Here is a 15481-nt window from a genome sequence, read left to right as displayed (position 1 = left end):
CGCAAGCTGTGAATTTTCACCTAGACACGTTGAACTTTATCTAGTCAAGTAAAAGAAGGCCGCAGAGCCAGGTCAAGACAGAAGATACAGAAGCTACTTTCATTAACAGAAACTGCAGCTTTAGAGATAAGAAATGTCTCGCCTAGAGGCAGTGAAAGGACACAAAGCAGAACAGGAAGACCCCAGGCCCTAATATTACTACTGATTTGAACTGCTGCATGAAGGGTGAGGAATTTAGACTGCAAGGGTATAATTGCCCAGGGGTTTCTTGGTTTGAGGTTCCCCCTTTGGAGGCATCCAGCTCAAGCTACAGTTGCATTAATAAAAAATTACTTTTATAGAGAAATCTACCTCTCAGCTTATCAATTCAGCAGAAACATAGAGTAAAACCCTACTATGATGGCTGGCATGTATAGTTTTCGTAAGTCTGGCAATGCAGTGGGACTCTAGGCAACAGCCATCAGATCCTCTGAGTGACTTCACCTGGGAACTTATGGGATAGGAGGCACCAATCAGTGAGTGTTAAAATTCTGCTACTAAATTCTAGGTGTTCTGGGTCCAGGTGGGTTTGAGTCCCACCTTGGAAGCATGCTAGGAGAACTGTGGCAGGTCTTATCCTCATAAGGTGCACGGATTTTACATACAGTTATGGGGAACATACCCAGGACAGAGAAAGGGATGCCCTCAGCCAAAGTACCAGAAAAATGAAGGAAAATAGATGTCACTGCAGGTCTATCAAAAAAATCAGCAATAACATTGCATAAGGAACACTGGCCAGCACTTAGAAGAGCGGAGGTATGGCCCCATTAAGGACGTTTTGAATTTAAAAAGGTGGCTATGCTACAGGAAATTTTGGAAAATGAAAAACTGCAGCAAATGGATTATTGGTATGTATGGGATAATTGGGCATATGACCACCATGAAGAAGATGGTAGGAAATGAATATGAAAGCCTTGAGGAAGAACCTTAGCTGCAGCAATTGTAATTTAACCAAGATGCCTGCAGAGCCAGTCTCAGCACCACCCTACACTTCTCCCTCTGTATTGCTTGCAGGTTCCTCACCAATTACTTCTGCTTTCCTCAATGCTTCTGCTGGGCTTTACCCTGTGGTGTCTAATGTTACCCTTAATCCTATCACAATGGAGCCAGTGGTGGGGGGGTGCATGTATTTTGTGTGAAACCTTCCTCCCACACCTCAAATGTTACATGTGTACACACCCATCACCCCTGGAGTCCTGGGGATTTGGTTATGTGTGGAAATCACATGCCTAGGTTAAGGCTGATATGCATCATTATTTTATATTAATTGTTCTGGATATGATCCATCCTGGGCCAATGCTGGCCAGTTGCTGAGGGAGTTGTTCCATCTACATGAGCAAGATGAGACATTTGAAAAAAACATGAAGTTGACCCTACTGCCAGAGGCTGGTCAGATTTCTGGCCTCAGGTTGATGCTGGTCAGGCTTGTAATAGTCAGAAGTAATTGCCAAACAGTGTTTGGAGATCTGATAAATGTGATTAGAGCTTGTGAGGAGACGAGTAAATTCAGCTGAATTACAGGAATGTAGACAGAGGCCAGAGGAACACTTAGCAACTACTGAGAAAGACTGTAACAGGTTTTGTTGAGGAATGACTCTCCAGAATTTTAATAATATATTATTATTTACTGGAATAAAATACAGCAGCAAGTGTATTTGTGGACCAAGCTGCCTCTGACAACTGAAACTATTTTAAGGATCACATGCCAGCGTGATAAAGAGAAAATTAGAAAGATAATATACTACCTGAGGTTCTAGACTTGTACAATACGTAACTGATTCATCACTTGCCAAGCAAGACACATGAAGATTGTTTGAAAGATACTGTTTGTCCATATACTGCTTTAGCAGGTCATCCAGGGATTTCTTTGTTTAAGGACCTTCTTGGGAGATGCCCAGCTCAGGCTGTAGCACTATTAATAAAATGTACTTTTATAGAGGAGTCTCTCAGCTTATTGGTTCAGTGGAAAACTAGTCAAAACCAGTTATGGTGGCTGGCCTGTGTAATTTCCATAACACCAGATCCCACCAGCACTGCTAGAGTCATCCCTCAACAGCTCAGTGTCACCTGGGGCAAGATTTGTCTGCTTTGCTATGGGAGAGCTGCCAAAGAGACCCAGGCTGCGTGCAGGGAGGAAGGCTGTCCAGGTAAAATAATTCTGGAGTGAAGCAGAAAGCAACTCAGGGTGCAGGTCAGTGGCACCCAGAGTGCAGGAGGCGACACAGGGAGCAAGCACCAGTGGCCTTTGCCTCCTGCACAGGAACCTAGAGGCTGATATCCCCAGCAAGGAACTGGTTATTTTAAATTATGGTCCCAGACATTTGGGTCAGGTAAGCAATACTGGTTTTGCAGTGGTATGACTGTAAGGCTTTTATAAAAACTACCCCTCAACTCAGCATGCAATTGTAAGGATTTGGTTTTCAGCTGAAAAGGCAAGTTTCCAGCTCAAACCTGCGGTTGGGTGTGACTCTCCCAGGCTGATGGTGGCTGACACGGAGGAGAAGGAGGCAGCAGCCCTGGCAGCAGTCATTATGTTGTGCAAACACACACTATAACCAGGACAGTGAGGCGTGGCCACCTGCCCTGCACCAAGGGTGAGGGAGGAGTTTTGTGGCTCCTATTACCAAGGGGAAATTTGTTTGTGTCACAGATTCTTCCTTAACCTGAGGATGGTGGCAGGGGGAATCAGCAGGCAGCAGAGGGGACTGGAAGAACTTGCAAAGCACTTGGGCAGTAGTGTGCTGGTGGTCAGGTTTTCAGAAAAATCCTCAGAAGTCAACAAATCCATTTTTAGCAAACTTTGGTTTTAAGCAAATACTGAAGCTGAGACAACCACTTGCTTGAGAGTTTTACCAAGGGAGGTTTCCATAGGAGCAATATCCCAACACAGTGTAAAGAGATACTGGCCCCCACTGAGCATCCAGCAGCTGCCAGAGATCCCTCCATGATGCTCTGCAAGCAAGCGCTGCCTGGCTTAGCATCTCACCAAACCTAGCTGTAGACAATCATATGCATTTCTACCTTAAAATTTATGATAACATTTTTATTAACATGGGGGAAAGCTGGTTTTCCTTTTAAATGCTTCCTTTGTTGAACACTGCAGAGGAACATTGGTTTTCACCTGTTCAATACCCACCATCAGGAGATAACTCTATTTTCTTTCCCAAATATATAAACTCAAAGAACTGTCCTATCTATATCTTCCCTTTTTTCCTTCAGTTTAATGTATTTTAACAATATCTTTAGGCAGGTTTTCAATCTTTCAAGCTTTTTGCTCAACGTCTGTAACAAACCCTCCAGTATTAATACATTCATCACAGGAAAGATTTGATTAAAATGCAATACTTAGGAGGAGAAACAAAAAAAAACCCAAAGTCCAGAATTTACCCTTGGTATGACTATAACTGCTTCTCACTTTCTTACTTCCCTGATGTAAAAGGAGATTTGATTTTTTGCTCTGGAGCTAAATTTTTTCTTCCTCAAAGCTTTGTTTAAAATCTGTGATGGTCTACAAATTTAACAGCTGTGCAACAAAATAACTGACAAAATCCAGCAGCTTTGAAACAGCACCCACTGGGATGGGGGGTATTCATTGTGCACTTATGCTTGGATCTAGAGGCTTGGCTGCACAGCAGGACTGCCGAGCTTTCTCATTTCCAGTTTCCCCAAGGATTTACTGAAGTCCATCACTTAATTAAATCATCCTGTGATCTGAAGACTCAGCAGGATTTGCATCCTAAAGAAGCAGCCTGCATCACTTCTCCCATGTTAGGAAGGGCACGATTTACCACACCGCTGGCAGTTGCACCCCTTTCCTCTTTTTTTCCCCTCCCCACATTATATGTGTGAATTTTTTCACAATGGAGTACCAGAGGTACCTGGTTTATCAATTTATTATGAGTTTTTATAAGCTAAAAATGTCTGACGATAAATTGCTAAATATTACCCATTTATAACAGTATGTTTTGCTATATTGGGCTTCTCCCAGCAGAGACTTTTTCCACTTTCCTTCATCCTTCTCAGGTCCTTTCTAGGTAAGCTGTGACACAAGAAATACAGCTGAGACTATGTTACCGCAGAGAATAAAGATGGAATATAGCAGCACGACGGGTTTTTATTCCCCTTTCTATCCCTCCCAAATGCCAGTACACTCAGGAGTGTGTATTCAAAAAAATCACAGTTTAACCAAATGATTTACACCTTTCATTTCTTTGTTGTATAAGAATATTCCTTTTCTAGTTGACAAAGAAACACAAGGAGTTAAAAAAATCTGAATTTACAGAAATTATTTCACATGAGAGGAAGACCTGGCCTTTTCTCATAAATTCCAACTGATATTACATAGCCTTGACACTTTCTCCTATCAACAGAGATCCCAGCATCAACCCCTCCTTTCAAGCTCCCAAACAACCTTCAGTGCTCCCAAGTGATAATGCTTGAGGCCTAGACAAAACTAAATCTCTCACAGTGTGCCCAATTATAAAATCCTTTCCAAAAGTCATCCATCATCTTGAGCTTATGTTACTAAGATAAACATAAACCTCTCCTCTCTACCCCTGTTCCAGCAACAGAAGGTCTAGGAAGCATAGTGAAGTGCTATCCCTGAGCTAGCAGAGCATATATGAGTCCAAGTATTAGGAGTGTCCACATGAGTGAGAGGCAAGTCTCTGGGAATCCAATTAAGTCTGTAGAAACACATCCAAAAAGCTCACAAAAAGAACAGGAGAATTTGATAACAACTGCAACCCCATTTCCAAAGCCATACATCTTCCTGCTCCAAGCCTTTCTTTATGTCAAAGGAGTTTCACTTTTCATTTTTTATTCTGTCTCCAATTTTTAAATCAAGTGAACAAATGCACCTGAGTGCATGCTTACACACACACAGCCATCCTAAGAGTTATATCCAGACTCCCAGCACTGTGACTGAAGGGTCACCCTGCCTTTCTACCATATGTCAGCACCTATACAGGATCTGTACATATTCTAGCTTTGTCCTCATCCTTTTTGGATTATTAAAAATAATTTAACTAAAGAAGACATTTTCTGAGAAAACTGCATTGGTTTTCACTACAAAATCTATATAAACTATCAAAAATAAACTTCATGCCAAACCAAGAAGAAAAACACCCTTTCACTTTTTGTATATGACTTTGACTTTTGTTTTCAAAGTTGGGCAGACAATCACTTTGTTCCATTTTGTTCAAAGGTTGTGAATTAGCAAGCAAAAACTACTACTTTCCAAAGTCTCTGACTTCATGTGTTCTCTGCTTGTTTTAATAATTTAGTGCAGATGCTGTTAGCACCTACTTGTTTATGCCAACTGATGTCCATGGGGACATCATCTTCAGAATATAGTATTTTCACAAATGATTTGCTGTCTAAATGATTGACAGTTTGCTATCCATCTTTATCTGTCTCACACTGAAGCTGGTACACTTTTCCAATCTTTTCCTATCTGCATTATTGGCAAATAAAAGGTTTTGTTTGTTTGCTTGTGACTAACATTTTTCTCCAGCTAATGCTACCCATGTAGCATGCTCTCATGTTAAAAGAAAATTTGCATATTGCACAACCACACTGGTGTGGGGAGAGCCACTCCTCGTGCTCAGAGCAAGGCTGGTTGCACATAGCTTTGCTGCCAGCATCCTCTCCGTGGCTGCACAGGTCCTAGGCCAGCATCCAAGTGAGAGCACCCAGCCTGAACACAAAGTCAATGTTCTCTTTTAAAACTCTGCCATTTAGGGATCCTCCGATCCTGTTCCCAGTCACTGTCAAAATTAATAGAGCTAGCTGTGATTGATTTGCCCTTTCTTTCAGAAATGGCTAACAAAAGTTAGCTGCACCAGCACATAATCTCTTCCAGTCCTGTTCCTTGTGCCACAGTTTGCTACTTCTCCACCCCAAACATTAGTGGAGGTGGAGGAGTAGGAAGCTGTGGCACATGGACCAGCTATGAGTAACTACTGACACACTACTGACTTTTTGCACCAGCCCTTGCCTTTGCAGTACTCGCATCTATCACTCAAATCCCTGCTGCATATGGTGTAAACATAAGGTGGTGCTGGATATCCCTGTGATCACTGAGAGAAGAGATCACAGGATGTCAAGTAATACAATACCTCCTAAAAGGAAGACAGGATAAAGTTTGCTGCATGGCAAACATCTGAGCCTTTGTGCAAACAGGGCAAGGCCTGCCATGAACACCATGTGAGGCTTTAGAGGCTACAACAGGAAAAACGGAAGATGCAGAAGGTGCATCCTCCCAAGCCTTTCAATGGGCTTTCTGGGTATTCAGTTGTTTTCACGTGCTTGTTTCACTGCTCTTGGGCAATGTGTGTTTTCCTTTGTCTTACCACCCCAAACTCCTCTCTGGTGCATCTGCCTCTGTTATTCCAAAGGCTGTGCAGATTCTCTTGCTGGATCCTCACCAGCCCTTCTGCCACACCCCTGCCAACAGCGCATTCCTTTCTCTATTACAAGAAAAATGCATTTCCAAAGGATGGGAGGGAAACCTTGCATTCCTACCTGTTTTTTTCTTCAAGAATTAACAGTCCTTCCTTTCTCCAGCATTTCTGGGAGAAGTGAGAAACACTCCATAAAATAAACTTTTCTCCCAAGCAGCTTTTGAATAGGGAGCTTTTTGTTTTTAAAACAGTGCATTGCTACAGAAAGCACAAACATAAGAGGTCAGAAGGCACACCTAGGATTGCCCAGTCTGATGTCCTGTACAGAACAGGGAATAGACCATTCCCCCCAGAAGGGTGAAGGGAACTTTTCTTCCCTGATAGTGCTCGGTAACTTGAGGGTATACACCTTGACAAAGGTCGTATTTCATTAATGGGAAAAGGCTTACCTTGACTTGCATGCTTTCTTTAAACAAACGAAAAAAACCAACAAACCAAAAACAAAGCAAAGCAAACAACCATACAGAAGAATTACAGGAAGGGGGGTGGGGGATGGAGTTTTGCATTGGCAAATAATAAAGCAAACTCATGTGAAATGTCTTATTCCTATGCAGTAACCCTTTCCTTCTTGCTTTCAGTTCTTTATTTTTTGTGATTTAATAAAGGGGCCAGGAGATCTATTCTACCCACATGGAAAGCACTGTTATTAAGATCTGTTAAAGTAAAAAAAGTCACATTGGCTCTACTTCTTCCTCAGCATGCAGGGATAATAAAGGCATAGCTGTTTCACACAAAGACACAAGACCTCCCCCAGCTAGCTCCCTACCAGAGATCCTCTGCTATATTTAGGAGCACAAACAGCTCAACATACTACCGGAGTTTTAGGTTTGTACCAGCCATCTTTACTGACAGAAGCACAATCTGTATTTTTAACTTAAATAATACAGAGTGTTCACATAGAGTACTTTGGTTAATAATGTTCTGAAGAAGTTCATAGTTTTTGTACAATAGCAGGCTAACGTCACTCAGAGTCAAGGGTCAGTGGCGTATTAAAAATTCACTGTGCCTCTCCTTGGAAAGCAATAAAAATAAAGTAAAATGTCTTGCTTTGGTTGGAACAAAATTACATTTGATTCTACACGTCGCAATTGCAATTACTGTTGAATTCAGCATTGGGAATGTTCCTGAAGCTATTTCACAAAAATAATTATACCAGGTCTTTTGGTATTCAGAATGAGTAGGAATACCAACATTGTTATAAAGGTCTCAGTGCTTTTAAATTCAAGGAAATATAACAGGGCTTTCATTGATCCTTCCTTGCTTTTTTGAACCACAAATACAATTAATTGTCTGTACACCTCTGTACACACACACTTACTTTGTGGTAAAGAAAGAGAAAGATTCCCCTGCAACCACAGCAAGCTCTGAGCAATGGCTCGCTGACACCTGCTGCCCCATTAATTAGCCTAATGTAAGTGTGTTCTTGTACAGTGCAGAGGTTAATGGGAGTTTAAGATGCAGAAAGTGTTTAGCAGTACCCGGAATGACATCCCTGTTCAGCTTTATCTGCTGTTCTGAAGGCAACTCGGTGGGCCAAGTTAACCAGACAAGGAATTCAGTTGCTAACATCTAGAGCTGAACTTGGCCCAACTTTCGCAGGTATATAATGAGTGGTGTAGTCAACAGTGTCATTTTAACAGTTTTATTAAGTTTCTTTGAAAGTTAATGACAAATCTTTTAAAATGTCGTGTTCATTTGAACACAGAATATAGTTATATCCCAGGCCTACTTCCAAATATTTTGCTGTTAGTGTGATTAAAATTAGAGTCTGCTTTGGGCAAAATTAAAAAGGAAAGTGAACGAAATAAAGAGACTAAACTGGGCTTTACCAGCTTCCTCGGGAATTCCTGTGCGGGAAGGATGAAATAATTATTGTGATCATCTATGAACCATGTGCAGAATAGTTTTAATACTGTATATTTAAAGTAGAAGGGGGGAAAAAAGAAAGAAAGTAGGGAATGCAAAGAGAATTAAATAAATGCTTCTAAGAGAAGCCAGAGCCCTTCCAGGCAGAGATACACCAGCCAGCCAGCTGAGACTAGCCAGAACATAAGCAGGTTGATTTCCAGGAGCTGCTCGTGAAAGGTGCCATCAGGGGCCCTCAGTCCTCAGCTTTACCTCATATCAGCCCACACCACTCTGCTGAACCAGCTGCAGTCGTGTGCTAACCTGGAGTCACCTCGGATGCAGGGATAACAAGAAGCCATGTCTTCAGCCCAAGGACTGGTTCACCCTCCTGGGTCATCTTAGCACGAAGGAGCGGCAAGGATGGAGTAAGATCCATCTGAAGCCACGGGATGGCAGCAGGACATGGTGGGGAAGGGGAGCATCATCCCCTGCACTCCCTCTGTACTCTGCAGACTCTGAGGCCAGCTTCCTCCCCTACATCCACACGGTCTGTCCAAGAGGTACAGCCACTGTCAGCACAATCTCAATCCTCTGAAATTTCCCCGGGCAACAGTGCTCACATATTTCAGCAATAACTGCTACCTTGTAAACACATTCCACATTCCTGTTGCATTAAACCCCACAGGTCAAATGCAAAGCTGAACAGCCTCTTGTCTGACTGTTGTACAAGCCTTGCTCTGAGGCAGTACATGTGGCAGGGTCTTATTTGGAAAAGACCTTCTTTAGTCTCTTTTGACTCTTCCTAACTCAGGCCCTCTCAGCTTTCAACTGATAATCATTTTCTTGAGCCCTGATGGGAGACAGAGGAGCCAGGGGCTCCTTTATCTTTCTTCCCTCTGAGTAAAACTCAGATCGCTTCCAGAAAAAAGAGCATGAGATTTTTAACACAAGGTCGCAGTAATATATGACTACCTCAGGGATTTCAGGTAGGAGTGCAGTTGATTTGGACAGTCTTCATAACCCAAATAATTTCCTACATGGAAAGACTGGAAGGTTGCTTTCTGCCCACACCACAATAAACGTCATGGCTGAGTCCTTTCATCATTGTTTGGAACCTTCCTCCACATTCTACAAGAAAAACAGGATTTCACAAATGTAAGTACCCTAACTTTTTGTCATTTACTCCCTCACAACATGTACTTCCAAACTTTTAATTCTTACTATCCACTCAGGACATATTTGTTGTCATGTGTTTGAAAGACAGAAAATACTTTGTAGCTTTTGTCTCCTCATATACTTGCAGGTCTGTGCTCCAAACCACAATCTGTGCTGCAAAGCAAGGATATAAGCAAATGGAAATAACTGCCACTTGCTCAGATTCTTGTTTTCTCCTTTGCTCCTTCCCTGCAGCAATAATCTCAGCAAATATAACCTCTGGCAAGTCATTCTGCATGTATAACCTCCAGCTGCCACTTCAGAGTTACAGACTTTTGGAAGTCAAAACCCTGAATAGCTTAATAGTTTTTACTGCCACCTCAACAGAAATCTAGAGCCAAGTCTCCAGTGCACCCTACACCACCTGCACGAGCGCACTCATTCCCCTGGACTGGGAAATAGAAAGCATTTCATGGAATCACGGAATTATTAGGGTTGGAAGGGACCTCTGGTCCAACCCCCCCCCAGCAAGGCAGGGTCACCTAAAGCAGGTGATGCAGGAACATGTCCAGGTGGGTGGGTTTTGAAAGTCTCCAGAGAGGGAGACTCAACGACCTCCCTGGGCAGCCTGTTCCAGTGCTCTGCCACCCTCAAACGTAAAGAAGTTCTTCCTCATATTGAGGTGAAACTTCTTGTGTTTTAGTTTATGGCCACTGCTCCTTGTCCTGTTGCTGGGCACCACCAAAAAGAGTCTGGCACCATCATCTTGACACCCACCTTTGAGATATTTATATGCATTTATATGAGATATTTATATGAGATCCCCTCTCAGTCTTCTCTTCTCTAGACTAAGTAAGTCCAACTCCCGAAATCTGTCCACATAAGAGAGACTAAATGCTTTTCCTAATGTTCTTCAAGCAGCATGTCTCAGAGTAGGGACCAGACAGTCTGCCATGCAGAAGCAGTGCTCAGCTCCAGGCTGAGCTTTGCTGGAGCCAATGGCATAGACTGAGGCACCCTCTCTGGTCTAGGGCCCAGCTCTCCATGGCACCCTGTGATGTAGTGAAATGTAGGAGGCTAAGGGAACTCGATCATGCTCCCTGGGTCTCCCCAGGAAGGGGTTCCATAGACCACTGGTGGGGAATACACTGGGAGAAATGTCTCCCTTCTCCCACATCGACACTCACCCTCAGTCGTCTTCTCATTTCTGCCACTGGGACAGAAGTTCTCCCTATCCTCCTCTGACCTGAGCAGCATTTTCCTTGTAAAACCCCTCACTGGTTTAAGATCTCTGGCAGAAAGCGCTCATGTGCACATTTGTCCCTGGCTGCACCTCCCTCTAGGCAATGGAAAGAGGAAGACACTTCAGGAATTAATAAGTCTAAATCACTTTACTCCAAGAGACACCCCTGTGCAGAGGGCATCTCTTCCTTTCTGCCCCTTCTAAACGTGATTTTCAGGTTCCTGTATAGCCTTTGGGGCTTACTGGCACAGGGGGTAGAATGGTGGCGATGGGAATGTAGAGCCATTTGAAGACTTATCTCACTTGTCCCCAGGCTCCCTTCTTTGAATATACCACAAATGTTTTACTACAATTCTCAAAAGCCTGATGAGATGCAGGTTATTAATTCATGACTATGACAAGATTATTATGGTTAATTTAACATGTGCAGGCACTTAACTAACTACTGTTGGGAAATATTTGTCATTAATTCAAAAATGTCCTGCCTGTAATTTGGCAGATATAGTGCAAGAGTGCAGCAGAAATCCAGCATGACATAAAGAGCACTCATCTGCCATCACCTTTACTTGTGCCTGTACAATGCCTGATTTAAATGAGCACAACAAAACGTACTGCAGCATTCACAGATTAAATGGCATTGGCATTCAAACACTAGAAGGAGCCCAGACGTAGGAAGTGGAACAGAGAAGCACATAATCTCCCCATGGGGAGTGAAAGGGACACCACTGGGAGAGAGGGCAGCAGAGCACTATTCCTAATCAAAGCTCAGAAAGCAAAGCTATGCAAACAAAAGCTGCTTGCATGGGCTTTCCTCCCACCTCCTGTGGGTCTGCTTTGATTCCTACCAAGGCAGATGATGCAGAGTAAAACCAGTGAAGAGGTTTCATTTAGGAGCAACCTGTCTCTCAGGCATGGCACAGACCTCCAGGGTCATCCCACCACTCTTGGGGAGGGAACTCCCTGCTTCAAAACTGCTATGCTTTGCTTGCTTTCCTAGGGAGGCAGGTGAAAAACCTGTGTGCACAGAGCCAGTTACAGCAACAAATTAAAACCCGTGTCCAAAGTGACCAATCTCACAGCACCTTTGAAGTGTCCCAGCATTTCTCAGCCTTTTCTGATCCCTTGGGCAAGTCCAAAGGCAGTGATGAATTATTTTGCCCACAAAGGCTCTTTACCTCTGTGTTTTTGCAAGATCTATCACTATCATATGCGTCCCACCTATTAGCCCCTTCCTAGTGCAGGGACTCCATGCATGGCCTGGACTTTTTCAGTTCTCTCATACGGTAAACTCTCCTGAGGAGCAGCATATTTTGGTGCACTTACATCTTTGAGTTTCATATAGGTGTTTCAGGATAAAATTTGGGAACAGAGCATTGAATCCTCCGTTGTTGCTGGCAAACAGTCCATATAATCCCTTCACAGGCTGATTAAAGTCTGATTTTGAAAATAATTCAAATTCAAATGCTATTCAAGAACTTTGTAACTCTTAAGTGTTAGAAATTCCCAGACTAAATGACCAGTCTATACCTGTTTATTTTTGTGTCAATGCAATACTTTCTTTGAAACAGCTTTTCTGTTCTGCCACAGGTATTTAGAGAAGATGGCCATCTCCCCTTTCAGCCTTGATCTGCAAAGCCAAACAAGCCATGGCACCTTAATTTCCTCACGGAGATAAGCTCTCTATTACCCTGGCCATCTTACTTATCCATCTTTGCACCCATCCTACTCTGAGCTCATCTCTTCTGGCAGTCAGATGTCCAGAACTGGACACTGGATCCCAGGCAGCCTCAATAGCTAGATGACACAAAAGTCACTCTTGGATTTAAGCTCCCTAGCTCCTAGTTAAGCTTGCATATGTTGGCAGACAAACACAGAGGAAAGCATTTACCTGCTTCCTCTAGTCTGCTCTCTACTGCAGAGTCCAAGGACATGTTTGAGCTATTTATTATCAAGAAATGCTGTTCAATGTAAGGACAATGTTCCAATAACCTCCCCAGACTTGGCTCTTTTCTATGTCCAAGCACCCAGATGCTGATGCTGGCTGCCAATACTAGACTACAGGACCCATTCCAGCTCCTTTTCAAATCCCGAAGTGCCGGCATACGCTCCTTTGGCTGGATTTGCAAGGGCCCAGCCATCTGTGTATCTGCAGAGTGTCTCTGATGTAGGTATAACATGAAAATATTTAGCCTTTCACATGCAGCTGGCAAATGCACTAGCTCAGGCTTGAGGAAATTCTAACCTTCTTTGCTTAGGGGCCTCCTTCCTTTCAATATTTTTAAAAATATTTGTGAGTCACAGCAAGAGGTAGGGAATGATATGTCTAACAGAGCTCCCAGCTCTGTCAGAAAAGCATTATTAAGAGGACACTATCAGGCTTTGTGAAAAGAGGAAAGATCAGGAACTGCTGGGTGACTTAATCTCTTGTGTCCCACCTATCCTATGAAGGTGCTGTTTTACTAAAACAGCTAGATCAAAGCTCCTAAAGAGGTTTCTGCTGTTAACTGTCTCCTGAAAGCTGTTGACCTTGAGACTGGAACAATTAAATGAAATGTGAAGCACCTCCTCAAACAGATATTTTTCCTTCTCTGTCCTACATCACCTAACCACACAGTAGTATGAAGTTACACACTTGGGAGAGCTTTTTGTAATAAAGAACATCCTGAACTGCATGAAGATACTGCCCTGATACATATTTTTTTCTCTCGTCTTAAGTAGACACATACCTTGTAAGTCCTAGGAATGAATGTATGAGCTCTCCCATAAGTATCTCCCACATGTATGATAGAGACAAAAACCAGATTGGACTGGCACACTTTGAAAAGCAGCTGCTGTATCAGGTATGCAATGTGAGACTCTTGGAACTGTTTTTCTGAATACTAAATGTGGAAAATATCAATTGAAACTGCACTTAGTCCCTCTGAAGAAATCAGCTTCTGAATGCCTTCAAGTCAGTACTCAAATTAAACAGCTTCATATTAGAGATAATTAAAATATATTGCTTAAAAATAATCTGATCTTTTATGTCCCTATTCAGAATCCACCACTACAAACTCCTGTGCAAAAAACTTGTAAGCATGCTTGCAGTATACATGTCCTAGAGATGTGCAGCCAGATCTTTGGCTGATGTCACTTGGCAGGCCTTTGCTCCAGTTAACTGGAGCTGTACCAAATCATATCGCCGAAGAGCTGGAATATACTGCTTATAAACTTCTGAAAAAGGCAAGTTAAATAGCTTGTATGCACCTGGAGAGATTAATTTCCATGTTTTTCAAAATATGAAAACTGTATTTTCTCTGAGGAGTGGTCCTTCACAAAACTATTATGCCAGCCCTGTGCCAGCACTAGATACAAATATACTCTAGTTTAATTCCCACCATCTCTGCTACCTGTGAGTAGAGAAGATATGGCACAAGGAAGACAATTTTTTTTTTAAGTATTTTTCTTAGAATGGCATATCACTTTAATTTTTACATTTGACAAAGGGCTTCTACTTGTAATCTATCAGAAGAAAACAAAAAGCAGTAACAAATCCCACTGTGTTACCAGCCAGAAGCAATGACTGCCGGCCTCTGCAAACAATACATAGTTAGAGGAACTTGCTGTGTTCCATTTTGTAAACGTGGTACAAGGAGTGAGTTGCAGTGAGAGCACAGCAACCAATAACTCTTGATCACTAAAAGATTTTTCATTAGCCAGTTCTACAATAAATTAACTAGAGAAGTGTAAAGGTTGTTTTCAACAGTTTATAAACACCCACCACAAGGAACTAGGGAAGACAGTTCATCTTTTCACTTAACTTTTTTACTTACCCTCCGATGAAACTTTAATAAGTACAAAGGCTGGTCAATACTCCCAGAAATGAATGCTGTGCACCTGTGTAACCAAGAAACACATTTAATCTGTCAGAAAACAACTTTTAAAACACTTCAGACATAAACTTCCTTCAGCTGCTTACCTGTGTAGGTTCCTGTTTGCCAGATTCAATGTACCACAAAAGGCTACTGGTGTTTCAAAAGGGATCTGTCACCTTGCCAAACATTTAAGTGGTAGCAAACCCAGCAGAGGTACTTTCAAATTTCCCCAGAGAATTCTGAAAGTCTTGATTTGGTTTGACTTCGATAGTGCACCCTATGTCTCATCAGTTATCCAGCACGGGGCTACTATCTGCCTTCCCAAAGCACGAGTTATTAGCACTGCCCTGATCCTTTCACCAAGTGATCCCTGTATCTAACGCGGAAGGAGTCGGTCAGAGGAGAAAGCACCAGTATCCCCCAGTTGCTAGGTAACAAGCAGGGAGATCCTGACCTGAATTCTTAGTGGAGGCTGATGTTGCTCAGGAAGCTTAGCTGGGTCCCTCCTGGAAAGGGAGGGCCATGCCAAAAAGTTCCTCCTGGCTTTGCAAAGGCCATGGCGTAACATCCCGCAGGACAAAGGGACAGCAGCTGAGCTATTTTTATGACAAAAAGGCACCTGTTCTGAAAATAGGAACACATGCAAAAACGGAGGGTGAATTTTTTGCTCCTTGTGCCAATGAAACTAGAGTGTTTTTAACATTAAAATGATATTCTTCTATTTCAAATCTGGACATTAGATAAAGTGGAAGAAGCCACCCATCATGTGCACAGCCTCAACATTAACAAATGCAACGACAGAATATTAAGCATATGAAAGTAAAAAAATACAAGTTATCTCAGACATGTATGCTATGAACCATAACATAGAAAACTGA

General features: G+C 42.5%; 1 protein-coding gene across 2 annotated transcripts in view; it reads right to left on the bottom strand.

Moving 5' to 3' along the window:
• KIAA1211L (KIAA1211 like) overlaps window positions 1–14961 on the bottom strand; it is a 41188-nt gene extending 26227 nt beyond the window's left edge. For both annotated transcript variants that reach the window (XM_008934179.4, XM_018084399.3), the window contains exons 1-2: window positions 14708–14961; window positions 14562–14625 (exon numbers count right to left, since the gene is read on the bottom strand). The gene's annotated coding sequence lies outside the window, so the exon portion shown is untranslated. The remainder of the gene's footprint in view (window positions 1–14561; window positions 14626–14707) is intronic.
• Between the last annotated feature and the right edge of the window lie 520 nt (window positions 14962–15481).

Source organism: Manacus vitellinus, unplaced genomic scaffold (genome assembly GCF_001715985.3).
Source record: "Manacus vitellinus isolate BGI_N305 unplaced genomic scaffold, ASM171598v3 scaffold_7_pilon, whole genome shotgun sequence".
NCBI lineage: Eukaryota > Metazoa > Chordata > Aves > Passeriformes > Pipridae > Manacus > Manacus vitellinus.
The sequence above is the reverse complement of the archived record's forward strand: the minus strand, read 5'-3'. Positions and strand labels throughout refer to the sequence as shown.